Consider the following 27,418-nt stretch of genomic DNA (forward strand, 5'->3'; position numbering starts at 1 on the left):
ATGATCAGGAGAAAAATTACTGGGTTAAACTAAATAAATTTTTTGTTGTGAAAATAAACAAAAACATGTTGATTCCATTATCTTGATCTTCATTTCACTAAAATTAAACCTGGTTCTTGATCCTGACTAATAAATACAGTCATGGGGTGCAGGGTGTGAGTGGGTTTTTTTTTTTTCAGTTTCTGCCTGAAAAATGCCAACACAGCTCAGTCAAAACAAAGGCCAAGCAATTTAACATGGCACTGATATGGCATTTACATCTGGTATTAAAATGCAATCCTGTGCCTGGATTTCTGGATAGGAAAAAATGCAGATTAATGCATTGTGGTTTTAAAGAAAATCCACTTAGCAAGTCCAAAAGCCATGTAGGCTCAGCGAAAGTAATTGCACAAACTAGAAAGTCTTTGATTACAAACAGTGAGAGTGGTGTCAAAGTCAGAGCTGGAATTTTCAGAGTTAGGACAATATGCAGCAAGAGGTTTCCTCCCCTAGTGTCCCTCAGGGTAAGGCAGGTAAACAGAGTGCAGAGTTGAATTAGACTTTCTCCGGCATACACTCCAGCATTTTCAAGTGGAACAACTTGAACGTCTTAATAAGCAGAAAGAAATGAAGCTAAATGAGCTAAATTGCTTTTAAGTGCAATCCAGCTCTTGAGTCCTTTTAAAGCTAATTACATAAAAAATATCAGATTGTGCATCAAAATTAGACAGGATGTAAAACAGTGCATAAAAATAGACAGGAAGGGAAAATACATGAAATAGGAAGAGGGGTGAAAGATAGTGTGGGGGGTGGGGGGTAAGGGATGGGGGATGAGGGATAGGGGGGTGGGGTGGGGTGGGGGGGCAAGAAAAATATGAAATTGCAAACAGGGTGACTGCCTCTGAAAGTGTGTGTGAGGTGAAGATATATTTGATTCTATTTTTACAGGATAACTCTTTAGCCGTGTGATGACAAATGACTTTCTCTGTGTCACAGAAAACAAAGTGCCCCACTGGGAGCCCTGTGCTATTTCATGATTTCTCTGACCCTGGCAGTGACAAAGTGGAAGTAAAAAGAGAGACTTCCACGAGACACACTCACAGGACTGGAAATAAAGTAGGTTTACAGGGTGTGACGAAGCATGTTTACATGCCACTGGCAGAAGTGGCTTTGTGTAGGTGAGCGAGCGTGAGATGAGACCCTTGGTAATTGATTAAAACAGCATGCGAAGACTAGACAAGTGTGTCTGTGTCAATAGCCAACTGGGTAACTACTGGACAGAATGTGTAATCAGTGACATTTGCTTCAGGAAGGAAGGACAGGTATTAATCCCACGAGCTGGGCCTTGCATTTGACATCGTCGACTCTCCATACTAACCTCAATTTTTCAAAGCTGCCTGGAAATCAATTTGTTCTTCAGATGCTCCGACCTCTTCATCCACCTTTTGATTCTTTCAAAATTCCTATTGATTTGTCCAACTTACAAGGCTGCTGTAGCCTTCTCTTGGATTATTGGATTTGAATTGGCATGCTTTGTTTTCCTTTACTGAAAGCTACATTAATCAGTATTTTGGTGATATTAACAATGAATTTAATGACTCCTAAATAATGTGAAATTGTTGGTGTATGGGTTTGGTCTGGGTCCAGGTTGTCAGAAAGCCAAAGTAAAGAGGTGGCTTATGAAGTGAGGCAAATATCTCAGATCACAAAAAACCACAGATGGACTGGCAGTCTGTCCATCTGTGTTGTACCCCGCCTCTCACCCTATGACTGGGTCGCAGGGGTGCTGGAGCCTATCCCAGTTAAGCTGGATAACTGTTTAAGAAAATAGATGGATGGATGGATGAAACTCAAAGGTATAGTCAGATAAAAGATATAAAAATAGAGAGGATGATTCCATTGGTGCAGTTTTTGTTATTCTTTTGAGTTACAAACCCCTTTTTTTAACCAATGTCCAACTGTATAAATATGTCTGACCATGTTGTTCCATTGAATAACAAGCTAGAGTTACAAATAGCACAATATAATATGGTCAGCCTGTCTAGGAGACACAGTTAATGCAAAAAACTCACTTTCTGGGTACGCTGGAAAGAGTTCAAGGACTTTAGTAACCTGAAAAACTGCAAACTCTTACCTGCTGAGAATTCAAAAGTGTTAAAGTTAATATTCAAACAGGTTGGTTGTGGTTGCTTTGACAGGAGGAGTTACAGGTAGGACTTCTTTTTATTCCTTAGATGTATTATGTATGGGATTATGTGTGGGAATACTTTTTCTCCAAAGGCTCTGGTCCAGGTATGCTCTCTCCAAAACCGAAGGCAAATATTTCTTTGTGAGCAGGCGTGGAGTCAGGCAGTCACACCAGGACAGAATCCCCGTTGATGAAGGAATGTTCAGGTAAGTACAGAACATAGGTCAACAAGTTAGCAAGCAAACAGCATTTCAAACTGTGAGGCCTGAAATCTACCACACCGAGTAGGTGAACGTTCCAACATAGACGGAGGATCAGGTGTGCCAGAGGAAAATGGGACAGCCATGCCTACTTCTGGGAGGGGTAAGCAGAGTTAGTACTCGAGCCCATACACCCATGCATGCGACAGAGAGATGAGAGATAGAGCAGGCAGAGGAGAACAGAAAGAAGGCAGGTTAGAACTTGAGAGAACAGACCATGACAGAGATTAAAGAGAAGAGAAAATTGATACTTCTTCCTCTCTCCCAAGGCAAAAAGGAGAAATAATGGTGTAATGGCCACAAATGGACAAAAGTGAAACATTAAGCTTGTGGTGCAGGGACTAAAAGTTGCACCATCTAAGCATCTGTTACATCAATTTCTGTTTCTCAATTATGCACAATGTGTCCTTTGACGGCAATAGTGGATGCTGCAAAATCCTCAGGCCCTCTTTGAAATAATGACAATGTCTGCGGTAGAAGGTTGGAGGGTTGGTACTGGAGCAAGTCACCACTTTTCTAGTCACGAGGCCCCAAATAATGCCCGGTTTGGACTACGTGTTTAGCATTTGTTGCCCCTTGTTGATTCAGAAGCTAAAAACTAATCTGTAAGATTTAGAAAGAGGTTGCTGTTGGGCTAAAGTATGCCTGTTGCCATTAACTATATGTGTTTAGGAGTGCATCCTGTCTGATTATTGCATTATAGCACATATGCAAAAGGGCACGCTGTGAGAGGCTCCAGAGCTTTGAGACAGGAGCTGCATTTGAGGCCCCCGACATGAGAATGGGTTAGGAATTCAAGGACTTACTTAACTTTGGGCGATCCAAACAAATACAACATTAACTTCTGACTTTTTGTACCACTTCTGCCTTTTAATGTGTAAACTTTTTAATGTGCAATTTTTCATTGTACTTAGCACAAACCAACACCCAATGATTTTGATTTGCATTCCATTATCTTGAACCAGTCGCACAAATGTTGGTTTTCATCCAACTAAATAATAAATCTGACTACAGGCTCCTCAGCAGGAAGGGTTTCATATGAAAACATTAACAGCCTTAATGTTCAGCTATTCAAAGAAATGGGAAGTTTTAGTGTGCATATCAAACATTATCTTATTACAAATTAAGGTCTGTCTGAGGCTGCAGACTCTGCACACATCTATAAATTAGCGATGCAGGGATATTTTGACAATATGCCGGAATTTTTGGAGGCTGAACAAATGCCGAGATAGTAAAAAGAAAAAAAGAGAAAGGATGATACAGTAAACAAATTTGATTGGAGTAAACAAGGTGGAATGAGAGTGGCAAAATGGAATAGGTCTGAAATTTGGGAGATAAAGGGGTAACAATTTCTTTCAAAATGCAAAGTCTTGCATTTGGAAAATCAATACCTGAGAAGATGAATTTATTCCTGCCATGAACGCACAACACATTATGGCTCACTATCAAAATTATGAGTTGCTGAGTCACCACTGAATAATTTTACTGTTGCTCATAAAATCACCTGCCTCCTTAGAGTAAAGACTTACAAACTTAGAATGGGAGACTTTAACTGCCCGTGATGGGAGACCTTACAGGCAAAGCAGACAGAGGAAAATGGGTTTAAAAATATTATTCAGTCGTTCTAAGATTCTGCCAACCAGGTGCACACGCTAAAAAGGCAACACATGTTTTAAAGATAGTGGATGTACGTATTTGTCTGATCTTCCTAATTGGCCCCTGATTGCTCAACTGCTAAACAGAATAAATGCATAATTGTCTAATTAGACGTGATTAATTCCGATTTAGATCTGCGATAATTTTCGTGTGTTTGGGGAGATATTTAATTCATGACACTTGGTTGGGGTTAAATGAATTAATACGAGAATTGCCTTCTGTGATTAGGCCTTGAAAAAAGCCCATCTGCTGGCCAACGGGGAGGAAATGGGGCTGCATCTGGGGGTAAATTAACAATAGCTGTACAATGAAAAAAGGTAATTCAAGCTGAGAAAAAAAATCACAAGAGCTCAGCAGAAGCAGGGAATGATGGGAATGTTTCAGATGTTGTTTTTTAAAAAAACAAAAAAACAAAAAACAGGACTTTAATAAAATGCGTGTGTTTGTGGGAGAGTGTTAAGTATTAAGGGGGTTGGAAGTGGAAAAATCACCCTACTTCTTTTCGAGCATCTAAATTCTGTGGTACATAGAGACATTCATGACATCTGGAAAACTCAAGACAACTAATTGTCGGTAGATAAGGTCTATTCACAATTGCAGAAATAAAATCTTAAATAATGCTACATGCATAAAAGTCTTCCAGTGGAATTACTGTAATTAGTATGAATGTTTCTGAAAAAAGCAAAATAAAGATTATATTCATATTCAGCTGCCTGTGCAGTGAGTATCTCATCCCAAGGCATGGTCAGCCTTCATGGAGGGAAAACACAGGACAGGATGCTGGTGATGGTTAGTGTTGAAATAAACTTTCAAAATAAGAGCATGGGAATTGTCTACTAGCAAAAAAAGGCATAGACTGTTCCCAAATCCCTGGAAAAACAGCTTGTACACAGAAAGGTAGTAGCAAGGAACCCCCAACACAGATGAGTGTATGCTAACCCCACTCAATTAATTTTCAACAGTGATAAGCAGCCAGGCTTATAGCACTGTAGCTCCGTAGACTCTACTGTAGCAAAACATTCTTCTGCTCTTTGGGATGGGTTTAATCTTTGATGTTGGCTTTCTGGCTTAAATACTGAAAAGAGGATTTGTATGTCTTCATCATTGGGATAGAGATTTGTTCCAGCATGGTAGTGTGTTGAATTACTTTTGACAGGAAGTAAATACGTAATGTACTTTGCAATTTGCAATAGATTTACCCTTTTTTAGGGGAAGACCCCAACATATCAGCTAAATATATTATTTTTAAAAAGGTCACCTTTTAAAAATAACAACATCTGATAGTCTTCAAAGTGCTAGTTAGAGAGAACAGAAACAAGAGTTTTAGCTTGTTGTATCACTATACCTTGTAGGTTATTTTGAATTTCAGTGAACATGTGCGTCTGTGTGTCAAAAGTATCGCATGATGCTTTTTTGAAGATATATCTGTAACAAAATTCCAGCCCTACGGATGCCACCTTACCTAGCAGCTCATTTAAAAGCCAAATTTCATTTTAATATCCAAAATATCTCAGTCTTTAATACAGTCCCAACCTTTAATCTATTGAATCATTTTACTAAGCACTAAATTTTAGTTCATTCATTTTTCACACAATCGTAGGATTTTTAAATGCCTTCTTATTATTTGCAAATGAAAATGATTTTAGACGTTAAAAATCACTAAGTTAGATTTAGAAAGTGGTTTAGGTATAAATATAACTACTTTGTTTTCCAGGTTGCCATGGTGACACTTGCTTTCTCTACAAATAATGCATGCTCCTGATACAAAATATATGTCCTACAGAAAAACATAACTTAAAAATGCGTGCTCACTGACTCGAGATAACAATTCATATCCATGAAAATGAAAAAAAAAAAAAAAACAGCCTTACATAAGAACAGATTATAAGATCATATGAATTACCCTAAAAAGCGAGTTATTATTTTTCTTGTATACTTTTTGTATACTTGTGCATACAGCTACTCTCACCACTTCACTTCCTCTTATTGTGAGTGTATTGGTGATAACTCTACCATCCTCCAAGGAACATGACATCAAGCCATTTAGCAACACACAAAAAGAAACCATCACTTTCCTCCTATGAGAGATTCAGGCATTATGGTCCTCCATGACATAAATCTGGCTGGCTGAATACGCTGTATTTCACTATGCTCTTGGTCAGATGGAAACTCACCTATCTTGCCTGCCAAACACAATGTGGTGGGTGGTATATTTGACACATGGGTGTCTCAACAGCACAGCAGCGCTATATACACCTCTGCTCTCGGCGCTAAACGGAGAACCAGCAAGTGAGTGCAGCACATCAAACGATGCCGGGACAGGGATATACGCTGTACATTATATGGAGGTCTAGCAGGTCTAGAACTTGCAAACAGAACGTCATTGACCAGAGATGATCCAATTTTCTTTTCCACACTTACATGGGCTTGAAGATGACAAACCTTGAGCCATACTCTTTCATCTGAGGCATTACAGCCACTATTTTGGGGTCCACGTGGTGTCACTGAACATTCTGTTTCTGAGTCTAGCCCTGAGAGCGTGAAAGGTGGACTTACTCCCTTGCTTATTCACATTTCCTAGGGGAATTCAATGACAAAGAACAACACATTTTGACAAAATAAATGGGAAATACTGAATTAAAAAGCAACATCTGTCATGTACTTGCGATTTTTTTTTGTAGCTATAAGGAGGTTATAAGGAGGCTATTTTTACTCGTATGGTTGAGCAGTTAGCTTGCTAAGCTAACTGTTTTCAGTGTTGGATTGTTTTTCTGTAATGTAAGTTTGCTCTGCCCTCTTGCTTGCCCTCTTGTTCCCAGAGTATTTCATGTAATAAAAATTCTGATATCTCATGTCCCTGTATTGATACCACATTGCTACACAAAAAAATAATACAGCATAGAATTGGGATGTTGTTTTTTTCTTCCAACCCTACCTATTAACCTAACAGCCATTCATTTTGACTGTGGTAAGCAACATAATGAGTTTGTGGAATTCACTGGCGACAGAAGAAAGTCAGATATGCTCACCGCATTGGATCTTGACTGATTGCATTGTCTTAACATGGGTCTGGATGCTGCAACTACAACTACTTTATGGGCCAAATATAAGGTATATTGAGACACTTGCTGTCAAGTCCAGCTCATGGTTGTTTGGGAATATCTGGCCTACACAACCCTTCCTATTCCAGTAAATGAGCTTCAAACATCAAAAGTAGCTCAGATCAGAGCCCTTAATGTCAAGTTTCACAAAACAAAAAGAAATCTTCACATGGCATACAGGGAAATGCTAAAATTGTAGCAATGTGTGAACATATGCATCTGACTTATCATTGCCAGTGTCCCCGAGATCAGTCTGGAGGGTCGATATCTTTTTGATATTTGAGTTGCCAAACGTTTCCTGTGGATATTCTGAACACTAGTATCACTACAGAGCAACATTTTCACGAGTGAGTCCCCATCCTGCTTTGCTCATCTACATGCTCATGGATGCCTTTATCTGAGGCTGACACAGTTTCCTTCTTCCCCCAAGGGTTTCACAAAAATAGCAAGAATATATCAATAAAAAGCCAGAGAAGAAGCAAATAAGCATTCTAGTACTCTGAAACAAATATAAGCCAGCATATTCCTGTGACTGTTGAGAGGATCACTGAAAGTTTCTATTATACAATAATGCAATTTTTATTAAAGTTAAGGGAAACTCATTTTTGCGCATCATCTTTCACATTGATTTTCTTGACATTTCGAGCAATCAACAAGTTAATGTAATGAAGTGATGTAACAGACGGTCACAGAGGAAAATACCAAGTAAGTAAGATCTAAAGGGGCCTTGATGAGAAACAAAGGGATCTAATATGCATATTTAGAAAAGTCAGTCCAATTGCTCCTATAATCACTGCATATTTTACTGAGTGTTTACAACTCGTGGACAGACTGGCAACGAAAGAGAACAGGTTGTCTGTCTCATATGTTTTGCAAATGAGCCTGTACAGTATTGATGTAGCTAGACTTTGGAAGTATTCTTCACAAAGTAAACACGGCCCCGAACATAACTGTCTCCTAGGGGACTTGCAGCATGTGCAACAGTATCAGTGAGGGGGTTAGGGGATGCCAAGTGTACACAGTTTGTAGCTACAGCCACTTGGTGTTCAAATGGGAAATACCTTGTGTTATGTACCAGGCTTTTTACCCTTTTACAGGCAGATTTCCCCCCTAAACCATTCATTGATCATGAAAATTAAGCCCAAGCATATTTATTTGCAAGCCAGACTCTACCACTCAATTCGACTCAACATTTGTTTTCCTGGTTGTCACCGTGTCTCCAGGGAGCCATGAGCCACCTGTTCTGTTTCCGGGCAGAAAATTATTGTGTGGAAGTGGGAAGGTAGGATCTAGTATTTTGGGGGGATTTTTTTTTTTTTTGCCTTTGGAATAGCAGCAACAGTCTGGTGGCACATTAGCCTGCAGCTTCAACTCTCAGTGCACTGTGAACAAGGCAGAAAATTTCCAGCCACTCATGATTGATGATCCTCTCTTACCAGAAAACTCTCCGAGGTGTTTTCTCGAAAAGTAAACTTAGTTTTTCTTGATTGAATTTTCTCTTATGCATTTTCCCTTACTTAAAAACACTTTCCCTAATTTCCATTTTAAGTATATCCTTTTGTATAGAACACATTATGCTATTTTTTTTTAACAATAATGGAATCACATTGTCATTTTACTAGCCTATTTTACCTAACCCCTAACCCTAACCCCTAACCCTAACCCCCTAGAAAAACAGAAAAGTGACATATCATTTTTATTCATTAACCAGTCATTTATCTGTTCAGATACTAACAACATGTGTTTTTGGCCTAAACTGTCATGGTCCCCAGGATCTGTAGGATGTGTTGTGTTTTTGCTGCCTTCATCTCTCTCTCGACAGGGCGGAGCTGGACCAAGGTCCCTGCCTCTGACCTTGCCTATAAAGTTCACCTGTTGCTCATCCACATTAATCACCCGCTGGCTTCTCATCGTGAGTAACTTTCTCCTCACTACTTAAGACCGCAGGAGAGTCTGCTTCTTTTCTGGACCATTGTGCTAACTAGTGTCAGTGTAGCCCTGGCTTCTCGAGTAATTTTTTGTGATTTCCTAATGTTCTCTCTTAATGACCTTCTCTTCTCCATGTACAGACTTCCTGGACCGACAGCCTACCTTCCCAGACCTTTGGACCCCGAGTGGATTGGATTGGAGGTGTTTGTGAGTCACGGATGGTGTGAAGAGGATTGGATTGGATTCCCTGGAGCCCCTCTTCCCCTTATTCACTGGTGTGCCACTGTAAATAAATCTTTTCACTTTTCACTAGTTTTGGAGTCCTGCAATTGAGCCCTGCACCAAACAGAGCTTGACATAAAGGGCTCATATGGTAGATCCTTCCCTATGAACAGTTTGGTACAGTACATAACATTATACATATCAGTTAGGAGGTACCAATAAAAGCCTTCCCGTTTCCATTTGTAGTTCTTTTGTAAGAAATTAAATCACGTCTAAGGAGACTTTGCTGTTGCCTCAGCATAAACTGTCCATGTGGAAAGCAAAAGAAGGATTGTGATCTCAAAACTAGGGGTTATCATTTAATTTACATTTTGAAACAGTAGTTGGCACTTGGAATGAGAAGATATCCATTATCCGCACCAGCCAATTTGTTCCCTGATTGCTTTTGGACTGGAGAAAAATGTAAAAGCGCCTTAACACATATGCATAACATATTAAACCAGATATTGTATTAGAAATGGCAAGTAGTGAAAATTTTACCAAACAACATGGTTCACTCTCTATAGACTATACTTGCATAGCAGAAGCCAGGGGCGATTCTAGGATCAGAGCTTTGGGGGTGCTGAGCACCCAGAGAGCTCCCCAGCCAGGAAAGATAAACTTTACTTGTCACCATGAGACTTCTTCCCTGTCTCTGTCAGTCCCTGCATCCTTAAATGTCTCCAGTTATCCCGAGTTCTCTCTGACTGTCTCCTTGGTGCATTTAAACCCCTGTTCCTCCCTGTCCTCGTCGCCTGTTGTCTTTGTCTCCGTTATCAGTCATCATAACTTTACAATCTCTGTGCAAGTCTTCAAATTTCTTTATTAAATCATAAGATTCTTAAATTCATCAAGTCTCTCTGTGCCTGGGTCCTCATCACAAAACATGACACCACTGTTTTGTGCATTTTAACATAATTAAATTCCCACATTTGTGAAAGAAAAGCAAAACACAAGTCTGTAACAAAACCATCAAATCTGATAAAGGTTATTTAAATGCTACAAAAGAAGAATGGATTGGAATAAAAAAAAAATACATATCCTAACCTTAATTACTGGGGGAGAATAATGAATGATGCTCATAGTGAGTAAAAAGTAAACTGAGTGCATTTTTTGGACAGAGATTCACTTTTAATGTGTATGCATAATATAATACAAATACATAAAAAATACACTGAAAAAATAGAAGAGTCCTTGAAATGTACAAAATATAAATTTAAAAAAATGATAAAAATGGAGGCAACTTTGCCTAAGGTACAATGTATACTATGTATGAAAAGATCTTTACTGCAGATACTCCTATGGCTCTGCAGATTTTTTATTTTATTTTAACCTATGTCGCCTCACCTTGAGGTTGGCAAATCTGTCTATCACTTTTTGGTGGTCAACTCTCTCAAGCAGTTTAACAGTTTCTGTTGTGCCTGTCACTATTCCCTGTGTGTTTTCTTACCTGGTTCTTCTTGACCTTGTACTTTCTCCTCACGTTCCCCTCTTTCCTCTCTCCCTCTTTGGACTGACAATCATACACAAGTAGATTGTATTCAATTAGATGAAAAAATTACATTGATATGAAAAAAAAATACTATTAAGATCACTAATAAAAAGTCCTCTCTCAGTGTACTTTCAACCAAAAGGCAAATAACCAAACCACGTGTACATCTAATAAAAGATAGAAATATTGAAACACTGATCCAACATTATCCTTTATTGACGTATCATTTGATCTTACACTTTTACCTGAATGTGGCTCCTGGGTTTAATATCGGCACATGCAGATATGACAAAATAATCAGCTTATCTCATTCCATTTCAAACAGGACAGTGGTGGTTACTATACTTTTGTTGTTAAAATGTTACATCTCAACCAAGTACTGTATGCTTTTTATATTTTTAGTAGTGTGTCACACAAACAGCAAACATTGTCAAAAAAGGTCAATCTTTGGGGGTGCTTTGAGTCATTTGATTCAAAATGGGCTAAAAACGCCCCTGGCAGAAGCTCATCATTCAAGTGCATTTGTTTGTTTAGATAGAAGAATATGGGTATGTACATACACACTTGCATCATTCTAAGGATTTGTAAATGTAAAGCATACCAAAAAAATTGGGGAAGAGGCTTTAACTTACTGGATCTTCATTACTGTTGCTAGTATTCCTCAGTTTCCATAAATTCCTCTGTTGAAATTTGAATATATGTGATTTAACAGTTACGCCAACATGCAATGCATTTTTGCTAGTTAAACAGTGCTTACCCAGTTCTTAACAAAATGCTTAAGTTTAAAGCTTAAAGGACATATAAAGCACTTTACCTCACTGAAATATCTCATCAGCCACTTGATAGATTGTGATTATTATGTTTCCCAGTGCTTTTTATGTAGCATCAGCATGAGGCTGACATTTATTCTGTTTGAAATGCCTTCAAAATACATGTGGGTAGTTTTCCATGAAATCTAGCACAGACAATCGTATTTCCCTTGGGATAAATTGTAATAACTTTACTGATCCTTGGACCTGGGCATGTACGTCAACAGGCCCAAGTTTTCATTTGTTTAATACAGTTATTTATGGACAAACTTGCAAAACTGACATTTCCATCCACCTTAACTGTCCTCTGTCTTCAGTCCTAATAATCAAATGGGAACATGTTGTGTCTTGCTTATCTGCACACCTATGATCCATTTTCCAATAAAGCCACACTACAGTACTTATATCCCTGGCTCTACTGTCAATTTCCTGTTCGATCATTTAGTCTGTCGATGCAGTAGTGACGTGTGGGCCAGCGCTTGGTCTTGTAGCTTCAGGTCCACTGCCACTGCCTCTTCTTGTTTGCTGTCTTTATATCTTGCTCTGCTCTCTTGTCAGCCAGTGGTTCAATTTCTCTCAGTCTTGAGTGTCCCTCTCAGGTCAGTCAAGTCAACTCGGTTCATTCTGCCATCATCTGTCAGCCTGCCACTCCCCAGTTATGCCGACTCAGCTGCTCACATCTTCAGTGAGAAATTTCAGTCTGTCTATCATTTAGCTTTTGATATCAGAAAAAACATCACTGAAAGTATTATCTGCCTGATCTGTTAAAAATTAATTACATCTTATATTGTCACTGTGTGCAAATCAGCACGCTGTTAATTTTAGCTTAAGCTTTCGATTTTACCAAACACTTATTTTATTGGATGTAGTTTTTGTTTGTGTGATTTATGTCTGAAAGACTTAATAAATTAAATGTTGTGATTTCATGTAGAATACTGAAAACAATGTCCATGCCCCAAATGCTAACTTTAAGTTATCTGCTTACATGTAAATCTTCTATGAAATTTTGTTACATAATAACAAAGTAAAAATGTTAAATTTAATGGAATCAGGTCGAATGAAATTTCCGTTACTGATTTATTATTTGAATAAATAAACCTCTGATTCTATATGTTTCAGCAACATTTCACTCAAAATTACTGTTTTATCTTTATGAGGGCAAAGAATAACTTTTTGAGTTAACAGCGATCCCCAAGTTTGGCAAACCTAATTTATCCTGAAGCCATCTTGTGTCAGATGGGCACAAGAACTTTATTAGACTGACAAGATCTGGATGACTTTCACCAACACATTAATCAAATATTGTTAGCGAAACTGGATCAGCCGTTTATATGTAACTACAATTCCACTTCACAAGGTTACTATTTCACCCAGTCTATATATTCAGCAACCATTTTCATTTTATCCATCATCATCTGTACTTTTACCTTGCTAAAGAAAGCAACATACATTGTATCTTATCTGACTGCACTCTTCTGGACAGAGATCTCGGGTATCAGCCACTCACCCAGTTAGGGGGTACTGTCCCGAGACCTTGATCTTCTCTAGCTCCTCTCTCAGCTGTAGGGATTTCTCAAACTTCTCGTGCTCCTTCTTCCTGGTGTTTCTATCACTTGGTATCACTATGGCCATCTTCCTCTGCTTGTTCACCACTACACTGAAAAAAAGGGATTGGCCAGCTCTTGGATTTATGTAAGCATCTTGCGTGTATTTAACACAATTGCCTCATGGTTTAAAGTTAAGTGTAACTATATAGTGTAGAAACTACATAATATGCAGAGCGGGTAGATTAAATTATTCATATCATGTTCGAGTGAAGTAAGTCAATGATATAGCAATGTTAAATCTCGCGACACTGCACGGGATTTCAGTCTTGCACGCTTCGGATTGTGGTTTGAGGAAGGCATCCATCTCAGTCAAGTCGAACAGCCGCCTCAACTGTTTTTTGGTATACCGAAAGAAGTAAATTGGGTGGTTGTTACATTAAAAAAGTCTACCTTGTAATTTGAACACAAAATTTTCATGTTTCTATCTTGAACGTAGTTAAATCATGTAGGATCTATATGAAATTCAACAACTTAATTTGTTCTTGTTGAGATGACATGATACAATCTAGTAAGAGTGGTTAGTTGCTGGACTCATGAAATTAACAAGATCGCACGAGATTTCAAACTGCGGGAAAATCACTAGAGTTATAAGAGGCAGTCGACTACACACACACAACGTGTACGCTATTGCTTTTTATTGTGGTTTAACCTGTCAAGGACAAAAACGTACAGAAAATTCTGCATCAAGCCTTGAAATCATAGCTTTCCTGGATTGGTGACATGGTGGTTAGCGCTGTTGCCTCACAGTAAGAAGGTCCTGGGTTCAAATCCACAATATAGCTAGTTTGCACTGGTTTCTCTCTGGGTATTCTGGTGTCCTCCCACAGTTAAAAGTCATGCAGTTATTAGAGTTAGCTTAGGTTAATTGGTGATTACTAAATTCACCGTGAATGCAAATAGTTGTTTGTCTCTATGTGATTGACTGGTGAGCTGTCCAGTGTGTACCCTGCCTCGTAACCTAGCCCCCCTGCAACCAGGATAAAGATAGGAGGATGTTAGTTGTTGTAGATCCATTCAACTTTTATGTTAACCAGACTCTGGACTTTGTTGAACATTATGTAATATGAAGACAACATGTAGTATTTAAGTGATCAAGTAGTACTGTGGTAAAGGTTATTGAATAGTGTTGAAATAAAATGACAAAATTGTGAAGGATTAAAATATTCCAAGAGCTCAACTTACTTCATCTAAACATGTTTCAATCACGTTTTATGAACACAAAATGCACAGGTTTATTGACTATGAATAAGTTGTGTTGATTTAACTCAATTGTTTAAGTTTCTGCCAAAGCAAAACGTTTGTGTGCAACCACTGTCCACTATTGAATCAAGTAAATCCAACATGGCCTTTTTTTCAGTGTACTATGTCCGGTTGATTAGCCATGAACGTTTTGTCTTTATCTGGAAATCTAACATGATCTTATATTGGTTATACTCAACCATGTGTGGGGGCATATCCTATTTTCAACTTGAAACTTCCAGGCCATACCTGGTACAGATGTTCCTGTATACTATGCCAGCCACCTGGTTATGGAATTTTATGTATGCCCTGCCTCAAATAGCTTACCTGCCTCTTGGTAAGCTATTTCAACCTTTATTTTTTAAGTTTTGGAGTAATTACTCGTTTAAATGATTTATGTGTTTATTTTGGCTCTCTGTTTATTCTGCCAATATTGCTCAGCTTTAATAACTTTTCTACTTAAACTTGTCCCTTCAATTCTTGAAATAAATTGTAATTTCTTACTACTCCAGCTAATCTATCCATATACCACATGGCAAATGCAAAACTAGCCCCTGGGGTACTTGCTCCTGCAGTTAGACATGCTTATTTAGAAGAATTGAAAGTATAAGACCAAGATGGAGACAATAGAAACCAAGTTTGCATCTTCCATGTGCAGAAAGGACACAAAAAAGAACAAACACATTTGCGTTTTCAAGATGCAAATAGTAGAAAAACTGAGAAGAGCAATTCCGGTGCACTTTGTCTGGTGTCGACCTTTTGCCCTGCCAAGGCACTTAAAGCCAGTGTTCTATCTTTTGTTCCTCTGGAAAATTGAAGTGCACACTGTCCATGGTGAAAGTTTCCCTTTTTACATCTATGCAACCTTTACCAAGCCATAAAATGTTTGCATGTCCACTGAAGACCTGACAAAAGGGTGAAATCTTTCCTCTAGCACGTCTGAAACTATTTCACATCACTCACTTCTTCTGTACACTTCTGCTAAGGTCATACTTGATTGCACTACTTTTCAATAAATGAGGCCTCTGGTTGAGTCTACAAGGCTCTGTAAGGATACAGGACAGAAAGAGGACTTTCAAGCAACACCCACAGAAGAACAAAAAGATTCAAAAGAAGTGTTAAAGTTGATACATTTATTTATTTTTTCCCCTGCCACACATTCCAGTCGTTTGGGAGCAGGGACAGGTCTGAGGGGGCATCTTCGCTTTCGAGCATGAATCCGTGCTATAGTCACCTTCAAAAGAGCAAGAAGCAGGAAGAGATATGGAGGGGAAATCTAAGTCAAATAAATGGGGGGCGGCAAGCAAAGAAACTACAGGGAAATTTGGTGATGAAAAGAGGAAATGACAGAGAGAAAGAGAGAGAGCTGAAGAAAAGGAGAGCAGAGCAGAGAAAAGAGCAAGGCCTTCTGTAATGAGCCCTGGTTAAGAAACAGCACTATACCGTCTGTCGGGTTTCATTTCGTATCGGTGCCTCCATGCATTTTCTCTTCCAGTCGTCTTGCTGTAATCACGCTGTCTTGTAGAACTTCTAGAAAAAAAAGGAGAAAAAAAAGCAAACACAAGAAATGTTTTCAGCTCCTATAGTCGGTGGCTCTTTTCACTTCCCATTTCAGACTTTCGGACTAGAAATGCGCACAGCGTTCTGACGTTTCCATTCATGGACTCGCTCTGTTGTCGCTCCTCGATCAGACGCTTTGACTCTACAAGGCGACGCAGCTCGCTACAGTACACAACGCTGCCTGTGCGCGTCCTTGATCCAGATGAAAATAAGCTTTGCCTCACTGTACGCACTGTGCGAGGTGAGTTTGTTCTTCTTGTCAGAGTGGTCTCTGGATAGTTCCCCTTCAAAATCACGGCGCTATGTCTTTGACAAGGCGAGAATAATTGTAGATGATAATTTGAATATGAATAGGGACGTGGAAGATTGCTCTCTCTCTTACGGAGAACCGGGTGTCTTCAGTCTAAGAAAGTTGTTCCTACCAACCTCCCCTCCCCTGAAAAAAGTTTTGACAACATGAGCTGGGATATTCTCTCAAACAGCCACAATGATGTTATTCCCTAAAGAGAGCAGCAGACCAGAAATACCACAGATCTCTTAAGTTGCTGATGGCTAGAAAACTCCGATTTCTGACGGCTCTTCTAATTGAGTGGATGAAAGCTGATGTGTTAAGAGAACAGTGACTTTGCTATGTCTCTGTGCAGTCGCTCTGAGTTGTTCCAAAGCAAAGCGGAGAAAAAAAAGTGGACTAATTGACACATTTGAAAGATACACCCTGTCTTCACAGGCATCGAACGAAATTAAAACTTTAATCTGAGCTCCCCCAATTACATGAACGCTATCCGAGGTGTGTTGTTTTAAAAGCAGCTCACACTATAATCATTTATATGACATAATGAGCATGTCCGTGGCCTGTTTTGTTGCTCTTTGAGATTACGTTTTTCAAGAGAAGCCATGCAGTTTACGTTCACATTTCTTGGAGGGTCAGATGGCTTGCATAACCTCAGTGTTAGCTTGATTCATGCGTTCTCTTTCCTTTTATCACTGAGCTGTTTGTACTGACACAGACAAAACGTAACTCCCCGTGGACCAATTATTTTAGTTTTCTCATTGGCAGCGTGGCTTCACTATTAGTGTGGGCTTATAGATATGTAGCTAAAGCACTATATGATGTCCTGTGTTTATGCGTGGGTGAGTACACGTGTTTGTGTGTGTGTGTGCGTGTTCCACAGCTGACAAGACGGCCCGTCAGTGTGCTTTCTATTATGAATCTTATTCAGAGTCCTCACAATGAGAGCCGTGTCTCCAGAGGGAGCCTGTCCAGAGAAGCCAAATAAATATGATTGTGCTTAAAAAAGAAGAAGGGTGGGAAAAAAGAGAAAATCTGTCAAAAAAGCCCAAGCCTAATGAAATTGGCGACATAACACAGAAACCACCTCGTGGCGATCTCATGCTGGTGTAATGATTCTGCGCCCCGGACTGTACGAAAACCAGGCAATTTCAGCCAGGTGTTTACTCCGACTGGGTAGACAGTGCCTACAGCTGTCTACACAACAGCACGTTTCATTTAGATTAATGCGCTCTATCAAAGCCTGTTTGAAACATTCCAAGCGTGAGTGTTTTCATGTAAGCTTCACACAGACAGCTGTTTTTTTTTTTTTATTGAAAATACTATAGCTTCAAAGGGTTTAGGTTTCACAAAGCTCCCCAATCCATGCCTTTGCAATCACTTTGGAAAATTAAAATTTCAATGAAATGAAAATGGATGAAAATCCTGTAGGAAATGAACCAGAAGATGCATAAAAATACTCATAACTAAGTGGTGTAGGGTGGTGTGTGTGTGTGTGTGTGTGTGGACACCGTAGTGTCCACCATGTCTTATAGTGTCAACAAAAGTGCTGCAAGAGATATAATTTCGGTTTCATTCTGAACCTGCTGTTCTGCCCAAAGAGATAAAAGAATGGGGTGTATGACAAATGACAAGTGGTTGTTTTTTTTCCCTTTATCGTCTTCATTCAAGCAATAGAAAATACGCAGTAACAAGTACAATGATCGGAATTTTAAAAAAGAAAAAATCAAAAGACCCATCTTAGAACATGCTTTGTTCTTGTTTTTTTTTACCTGCTAACGAGGATGCAGCGCTCATTCCAGTTAGCTATCCAAGTTTGCTAGCATTAGCTAGCAAACCCAATTAAGATTCAAAGTGTTTATTGTCATGTGTCACAAGAGAAAAGGCATCTGTTTGTGCAATGAAATTCTTTCTTTGCTGTCCACCCACAGATACCGATTAATATATACAATAGAAATAGAACATATAAATACAAATAGTACAAATAAATAGCTGAAGCCAGAAAAGGAGACAAAATATGGAGATTTGAAACAGATGTGTGAAAAAGAGCTATAGCTTAATATGCTGACTTAATATGTAAGATGGCCAGACGTGCAAAAAAAATTATTATTACTGTTCAAAATGGGTCAGCTGTTCAAGAGTCTGATGGCAGTGGGGAAGAAGGAGTTAGTGAGTCTGGATGTTCTGGATTTCACACTTCTAAACCTTCGTCTCGAGGGCAGAAGTGTGAACAGTCCGTGTTGGGGGTGTGTGGGGTCTTTGAGGATGGAGGCAGCTCTCCTCTGGACTCTGTGATGGTAGATGCTCTGCAGAGAGGGCAGCGGAGTTCTGATGATCTTCTCCGGGGTTGTTATCACTCTCTGCAGGCGTTTGCGGTCCATAGCAGTAGTGCTACCGTACCATGCAGTGATGCAGCTGGTCAGGGTGCTCTCCACAATGCAGCTGTAGAACCTGCTGAGGATCTTGGCCGACATACCAAATTTCCTCAGCCTCCTCAGGAAATACAGCCGCTGCTGAGTCTTCTTGACCAGCTGTGTGGTTTCAACCTTCTCTTCCAAATATGGACTTCAAAAGGGTTCAAAACTGTGTATACGTCGATTTTTGTATATACATAACCTATGGTATCTAACAGAAAGTGGTCCTAAAAAACAATTTCTATAAAACAGAGGAGATGTTTTAGCTTAGCTTCCCAGATCAATCCACAAATGCCAAATGCAGGGTGCCCCACGATGAGAATTTTTTTTTTGCAAGTGTCTTGGATTATTACAATGACTAAGTAAAAATGACATTTTTACATAATGGGAATACAGCACTGTATACTGTCAGAATTTCTTTTGTGTTGCAGTCATGCCTCTTTGACTGGCGAAAGCATATTGGAACTATGCTTCCACTACATATGAAGTTTCTGTTAGAGTTTGCAAAATTATAGTTTGCAAAACAGTAAGATCGAGTCATTAAAAATATATAAAAATTAACTCCATGGCATAAACATTAGAACACATGCCTAGAGACCATTTGGCAATTATGACCAGTGGTTGCCAAATGGTCTCTAGGCCAGTGGTTGCTAGAGGTTGCTGGCTGCTGACAGATGACATTCATTTCAAAGATGCTGCACTAAAAACCTCTTTGTAGTTGCTTTGATTGCTAACAAGGGAACATGCTAGAGATTCACCGTGTCTGCAAACGCTTGCCAAGCAACACTGAAACTGTGACGAGTGTGATGCAAACTGCAAAGTTGCTTTTTCAAACAAGTTGGCATGGAAACCTTTACTTCAAAGGTGAAGGTTCTACATTTGTGGTTTACATCACACTTGTTTCACTACAGCTCCATGGTTAGTTAGCAAGTGTTTGCAGAGAGGTCAGCATCTTCGATGCAAATTGCTGCCCTGCCAGCAACCAAAGCAATTACAGCAAGGTCTTGATGTAGCACCCTCTTTGCAACCAATTTTACCTAGTGACAACCTGTGCCCACTCATCAATCCGGTGGGGAGTGCACATTGTTTTCCTGGTGGCTGTGTCTCCAACACCCTCCAGGTCTGTGTGACTGAGTTGTTGATGTTAAAGGGCTAAAACGTTTGGAGCACTCTGAAGAAATAAAAGAAACTGATATTGGGATTGTGGCGGGGGAGTGGCCTGCGGCATCCGCAATCATGCACAATGGTGCCGAAACCCAGGATGGGGAGCACGGTAGGCCCTCGACCGGGCCGGCAAGGCGAGGAGCTGGCCCGAATGGTGGCCGAACTGGCAGCCACCCAGCGGGAGCAGGCGGAAGAACTGCAGGTCCAAACTGAGCTCCACTTGCAGAGGAGGGAGGGCCTGGCTGCCCAGCTCCGGTCCTGGCTGGCACCACCGCCAACCCCACCAGTGTGCTCCGACGGTGCGGCAGTGGAGGAGAACCGGCTGGATCCAACGCCTGTGCCAGCCCCAAGGGTGCAACCAGCCAGCACGCAGCCTGCCACAGCGCCCGTTCCCACCCCTCGCGTGAGAGCCGCTGGGGCTCTGTAGGGGCCGGTGCCCATTCCTGTGCCCCGGAAGAAGGCCGAGGAGCCGGCAGCGGCGGAGCCGGCAGCGGCGGAGGCGGCATGCGAGGAGCCGTGCTGATCCCCTCTCCCGCTCGCGGTGGGGGGGAGCAGGTTCGGCCGGATGGCTCCTCGGGCGATGGGAGTATGTGGCGGGGCATGGCCTGCAGTGCCGTGCAGGGAAGGCAGACGCACCTGCATGGCACCCGCAATCACGCCCCGCCGACTTAAATATTGTACTGGGTCCTGTGGTTGGGGTTGTTGTTGTGGTAATGGTGAGCTGGCAGCAGGAGAGCTGCAGCTCTATGTGTATTGGGAAGGAAGGCATGTGTGGGCCAATAAAGAATGCTACAAAGCATGTTAATGTCACCGGGTCTGCCATGATCATTTACAGGGATCAAATTAAACCAAACCTCTCTTCCAATTATGCACATTAGACCTTCAGAAAACTATTGTAGTGTTAACCATAACACTGATGTGGCTTGAAAATGGAAAGTTTGCAAAACCAATAAGGATGGCCATTACACATGGAAATTTGCTTTGCATAAACAAGTATGAACATAAAATTGGTAAAAGTTGAATCCATTTTCTAGAGATACCACCATGCCACCCCAAATAGAGTGTACTTTAAAAAGTACAATAATGTACTTTTTATTTTGTGGGCAAATTAACTTGCTATATAACTATAAGAGGTCACCCACGCCAAATTAGGCTAACGATTGTTCAGGGCGTAATAATATCATTATTGTTTGTCAGTATGAGAACTGAACGCCATGAGAGGAGTAAAGTCATCTTTTCTCTCACAGAAATTCATGGCAAGTACTGTTTCTCTTTGATATCGTTACAAAGCCTCACAAACACCAGGTAAAAGGCTGACAAAAACAAAAAATAAATTCCAAACTTAAACAACTTCAAATGGCGCAAAGGTGAAGTGGACGCCAGTGACAAGGTACACACTCAGGGACAAGGGCCTGATGTAGAGTGCTCTTCACCCCCGACAAGTAATAAAACAGTCAAGGAATGGCCTCTCGCTGCCATGGTAACAAATGTCCGTATAGGTTACCGGCAGTCTGTGGCGCAAAGACGAGATGAGCTACTGGTGTAAGGAGAAAGTAAAAGATGTAACCTCAGAACGGAGGTCAATTATGTTGGAAGTTATCCATGCCTTAGAGCAGGGACATTGCTGCCGTCACACAAGATAATAGCTATTACTGACAAGTTGGTAAAAGTCGTGGAGTACAGCCCTGAGCTATAATTTCTTGGAGGCTATATGCCAGTGGTGTCAGCTTGCATCTATAAGGTATTCTTCTCTGCACAAAAAGAGAAAAGGGAGAAGCCGCTCTTATAGGTCAGAGACAACAGGCCGTGGGAAATTTTGATAAATAGTTCCTGGCAAGTATTTTGTGCAGTGCTTTTCTCTCCAATTTGTTTATTTGCTCAGGCCCGTTGTGATGCATTACAGATCTATAGTGTTCCTAATCCTCTGCAGCACTGGCTTTGACAGCTTCTGTAAAAGCAGACAGAGCAGCAGGCAGGAAGAAAAAAAACCCCTCCCTTTGTTTTGTTTGAAGTCCTAAAACTTGTACAGAATGTGTGCAAAGCAAAAAGTGAATGCTGTTTACATACCTGCAATTAGATGTTGTATATGGTGGATTCAACCTGTGCATATATCTATTTCATAGTTAATGGTGCTATAAACTTTACATTCTGCTTTCCCTCCATTTAACACAGTCTCACTGCAAGACCATAAAGATTATAGCCACAGTCAGTCATTTGAACTGAGATGTGTGTTTAAAGGATAATCCAGAAACTACAAATAACTTTAATGCCCAACCAGACAAGCCTCTCTCGTATCTTTGTTTTTTTTTTTTATCTCCCTTTCTCTCTCTGTCTGTTTTTTTCACAGCTCGTCTTTCTTTCTCAGGATTGCTCATTCTCTTTTAACAACCTCCCTTTTTTTCCTTAGGCATTGCCTTTGTTTCAGTTTCCATTTCTTAAAAAAAAAAGAAAGAAAATCCTTTCCCTCACTGCTCGCTCTGCCTCTCCCTCTGATTCACTTCGTCCTGTCTGTCTCTTCCCTCCCTCAGAAGATGGCCTTCACACAGAGTGAAGGGGGAAAATGAGCCCGGTGAGAGGGCAGGCCGACATGCTACTGTCAGGCAAAGAAAGGAGCAGTGATCTGACAGTTCACACATATATGCGTGCAGTTACATTAATTGAGGTAAGCTCAGCGGGTGTGCTCAGGTAGCGCTGTCCGCTGTCGGGAAGTGCTGATGCTTCAAAACTGACCACGGCTGGTAGTAATCCTCCTTTCAAGCTTTAGTCAGTAGGCAGGTGTCATTACAGATGCACAGAGAAGGGCAAAGACTGCGACTGGTGTGAAATGACTTATTAGTAAGGCAGAGCACTGATGGGGAGAATAAATCTCTTGTGATGTATCATCTGCAAGCATAACTTGCCAGTTTTAATGTACCTGACAGATGAGGTAACATTTGCTCTGAGAGTTTGTTGCTCTGCAAACACACTGTCAGCACATTAACACTTTATGGTACCCTCGTTTTTTTAATCAAATGCTTTATTCTCCCATCTGCTGTCAGCATTCTGACTTGTAAAAGATAGACAATTTAGAATTTATTTGGCTATCTAAAACAAATATTTTGGAACATGAAAAAATCTTGTACATTCGAGGTGTCTGGAAGCAGTTTGAGTAAAAGCTTTGTAGAACTGCCCAGAATGAAACATACTTAAACTTGGGGAGTGGTCAAATTAATGTCTATTTTCCAACAACTACAACAAAGGTGAGCATTAATAGAGCTCGACTGATATAGAATCTTTAAGAATAATAATCTGATATATTGGCCACATTTTTTTTCTTTCAGACGCACAAAATTTTTAAACATTAACACTTTAACACAATTAGATACGTTTACACATTTATAAGGTGAAGTTATTTATAAATCCTTACTAGGATCGCATGACAATGCAGTTTAAGAATGGGTTTATTTTATTGTCACAATAAGTCTTGAACACCTTATTCACTCTCTGCCCAAGTCTGCCTGATTTATTGCATTACAACCGTGTTCCCAAAAGCAAATTTGCAGAGTGTGCTCTGGTGGACAATTTATAAAACTTTAACATGGCTAAATGGTTGATTCAGGACAAGCAAGACAGGCAGTGCTTGCCTTTTCAAATCTAAAAATAGCCCCGAATTACAACGTACCAAGGAAAGCAATCTCTCTCCTTTCATTTCAGACAGCGCTGTCGAAGCTCCTCGCTGTCAATTAATATGTGCATTGAGGCTTTAAATTACTGCCCTCTTGCGGGTGCAGTCAGCTATAGTCAGCCTCATAAAGCCGCTGGTCTGTGACTGAAAACTGGTGGGAGATCAAAGTGTGAGGCAAGCTGCCGATTGTCTGCTTTCACTGCTCTGAGATCAGTTACTAACCATGCTTGTGTGGAAATACAGCTAGCATCAGCAAGTAAACAAGCTTCAGTGATTCAGCATTGTAACAGATGAGTTTAATCTTGCTAACCACCTTGGCCAACATGTGTGATGTAGAGGGGAAGGATTTTGAAGAAGTAGTTAATAACCCTTTACTACATCAGCAAGGAAAACTTTGACGATGATGGAGAGGGGACTGCTGCCCTGACCATGTCTGGTCTCATAAATTAGGCAAGCTGAAGAGGTGCAGGCTCAGCAGCACTTTTAGATTAGCATCTATGAGACTGTCTGAATGTAATACATTTAACCAGCTGTTTTGCCAACACTCCACCCTAATTTTTCATTCATGTTCATTCTCCCTGTAGCTATTGACAGTTAACCGTGTCACATGCTGATCAAGCCTTTTAATTCAGATGATGATGCCGGAGCTTATGAACAACTGATTATTTTTTTTCAAAGATCCTGACAAAACAGCAGCTGGAAACATAAAATATAATAATTAGCATCATAATCTGTAAAGAATATGATTGATATTTTATGCACAATTTTACAATAATAGTTTTACATTACCAAGGTGTTTTCATAAGATTTTATTGCTTCTTTTCCTAAAGGAAGGGTTCGAAAAATGTCTCCATCATTTGTCATTTGCAGCTAATCACAAAAATGTTTGGTGATAAAGTAGATATTTAGGCAACTAAATAAATAATAATATTTTACAATTCTTCAGCCTAGAGGGACTGCATAAAGGTGCAGACAGGCAGCACATATCTGGTCCAATTGTTATGTTACGTTGGTAAATGGCTAATATCTGCTGATATATCAGCTTTTGGCCAGGCTGTATATATTCTTAATTAAATGACTGCACAGGATTACCATCACCATGATGAGCAATTTTTAAAAACTATGAGCTTAATATCAAATGCTTGAAAAAATGTTCTCACTGTTTTGTGTTTCATTCTTTCCAAAATGTTTTAACTGTAATGAAAACAATAGAGCTGTAGCTGCTTAACAACAATCTTTGTGCTGTTTATACCAACAGCCACAAGCAGTCCTGGGATTCTTTCAAGAAATGAAAAAAACAATAAATAAATATATAAAGTAATTACCTTACCTATCAGTTCCTGTATCAAAGTACTTTTTACAGAACCTTAGTGTTGAGCTACTCCACATCATCCCCTTGTCATATAATTCCAATTAAAAGCATGTTACGTCTTAAATATGCCCACATATTAAGAGAAATTGCTCTCCTCATTAGGACACCTTTTCCCATGAAAACTGTAAATGAAATTGCATTCCTTTGAATTTTCTTTTTTCTTTCTTTTCCTTTTACTTGATTTGATATGGGCAACAACTGCATTTAAAGACCATTCTCAGTGTTTCTTTGTCAGGTTATTGCATTCTTCCAGTGTAGACCACATAATAATATATCTTTCAGATACAGTGCAGTGTGGAATGATGGACTATTAGTCAGGTGTGGCCAGTGGACTGTGGTGGCTACCTAAGTTCAGTGAACTCATTGTTCAAGAGAAACCAGTCAGAGATGATTTAACCATTGTGGCATAGCATGTTATCCTGTTGGAAACAGCCATCAGGGGATGGGTACACTGTGGTCTTAGAGGACTGGATGTGGTCAGCAGTTGGGCTGTGGAGTTCAAATTATGCCCAAATGGTATTAAGGGACACAAGGTGTGCCTTGAACACACCATGCCATTACACCACCACCATCACTAGTCTTAACCTTAGGGATGGGTATTGATAGTCATTGAAAGTAACCACCCTTACTAAGCAGCATATCAAAGACCTTACATTAGGACAAATTAGTTGCATGCTGTGAGCTCAAACTTTGTGCATCTTGTAGTTTTTTTCCCTTCTTCAGTGAATGCCTCCTTCTTCAATGTTGGGGTCATTACTATTGTATTACACGTGTTTCACAGAAGACCTTTCTTAAAAGTAATGTAGTACGTTACTTAACTACTACCAGGAGAAAGTAATTCTTTACAGTATTTGTTACATTGTCTTGATGCATGCTCAATCATCCAGGTAAATAAATCCCAAAAGGTTGATTCTGTTCATCTGGACGTAGCATTTTCAGCGGGAGAAAGTTTCATCACTCATCCAAGTGACTTCTTCAGTCTCAGTTGACTGCAGGGTTCCCCAACCTGCAGTCAACTGACCACAACAACTAATCATTCGGTGGGCTGCTCTCTGTGTAGGTGCTTGCAAAGACCCAAAGTTGCAGCATTATGCGGTTGTTTCTGTCCTGGATGCAGTTTCTAATTTGCCATTGCACTCTCCTCCTTTTGTGCAATAAAAATAAAAGTAATGTCCATATCCATGCTATAGACTGTTCTACTAGTTTCATCCTCTGGCATGCAAATTAAAATCAGCTGATTGTAGAGCAAGTCCAAGTGAAATTGATAAGTGGTATGGATAGGCAAGCAGACTAACAATTCCAAGGAAATGAACTACTGTGAACCAATTCTCTATAAGAACCAGTTCTCAATTCCCATCCCAACTGAAAGCTGAACCATTGATAGGCAGGACAAATTTTCCATATTTTCATGTTCTTTACACCCTACCCTGATTGTTTTTCCAAGCTTGTCGTGTCCACTTTCAGTGACAACATGTTGTATTTGTGGAGATGCTCTTCTGCATTCCTTGGTTGTAATGAGTGGCTAATGAAATTGCTGTTGCTTTACTATCAGCTCAAAGCAGTCTGGCGAAATTCCTCTGAATTCTCGTGTCAGCTAGGTCTCTGTGCCCAGCAAACTGTTACTCGCTTTTATATTTCCTCTTCTTAGGACCATTCTTCATTTACCCTACAGACGGTCATGTAGATCAGTTTCTGCAATACTCAGACCAGCCTGTCTGGAACCAACAACAATGCCATTTTCAATGTTACTTTAATTACGTTTCTTCCCCATTTCAATTTTCTAATAACACACTAAAAACGTCATTGATATCATGCTAACTTACTGTCTTACAATATGATGCCATGTGTAAAACTCAGCCATCATACATCATTCAAAAGCCACCCTACTACTTTGCAATCTGATGTGGAAGCCAAGAGAGGCAAATTATAGATCTAAATGTAACAACTTTGGCTTCAATATTCCATATGCTCCCAATGCAAATGGTACCCAGAAGACAGATTTTGGTGTTAAATAGGAACAGCTTGGAGAAACAGAATTAGCACAGGTCACGCACTTATGAGAGCTACTCAGTAGGGTGGATGGGCTGCCTTTAATAGGAAAGATACTGCTGTTTTAGAGGGGACGCAATCATATACAGTTACATTGCTCTGCTACTCAAAGTGTAGCAAGGATGACCACGCTTGGTTGGAAATTTGAGAGTCACGGCTAATTGGTTGGCAATTTTACTGCAAACAGTTGCAGTAGCTGTCCAGTTATCAGGAAGACTGACGGGAGTAAAATAAGACATCAGTAAACAAAAGTTAAGCTGTGTATATTCTCAACATATCGAAAGTACTGTATCAAGATTTCAAAAATCACATTTGAAATATCTATGCAACACTGATACGTTTTGAGTGTTGCTGATTAATCATATCAGTACTTTGTTATGGTTAT

Source organism: Pelmatolapia mariae, linkage group LG23 (assembly GCF_036321145.2).
Source record: "Pelmatolapia mariae isolate MD_Pm_ZW linkage group LG23, Pm_UMD_F_2, whole genome shotgun sequence".
Taxonomy (NCBI): domain Eukaryota; kingdom Metazoa; phylum Chordata; class Actinopteri; order Cichliformes; family Cichlidae; genus Pelmatolapia; species Pelmatolapia mariae.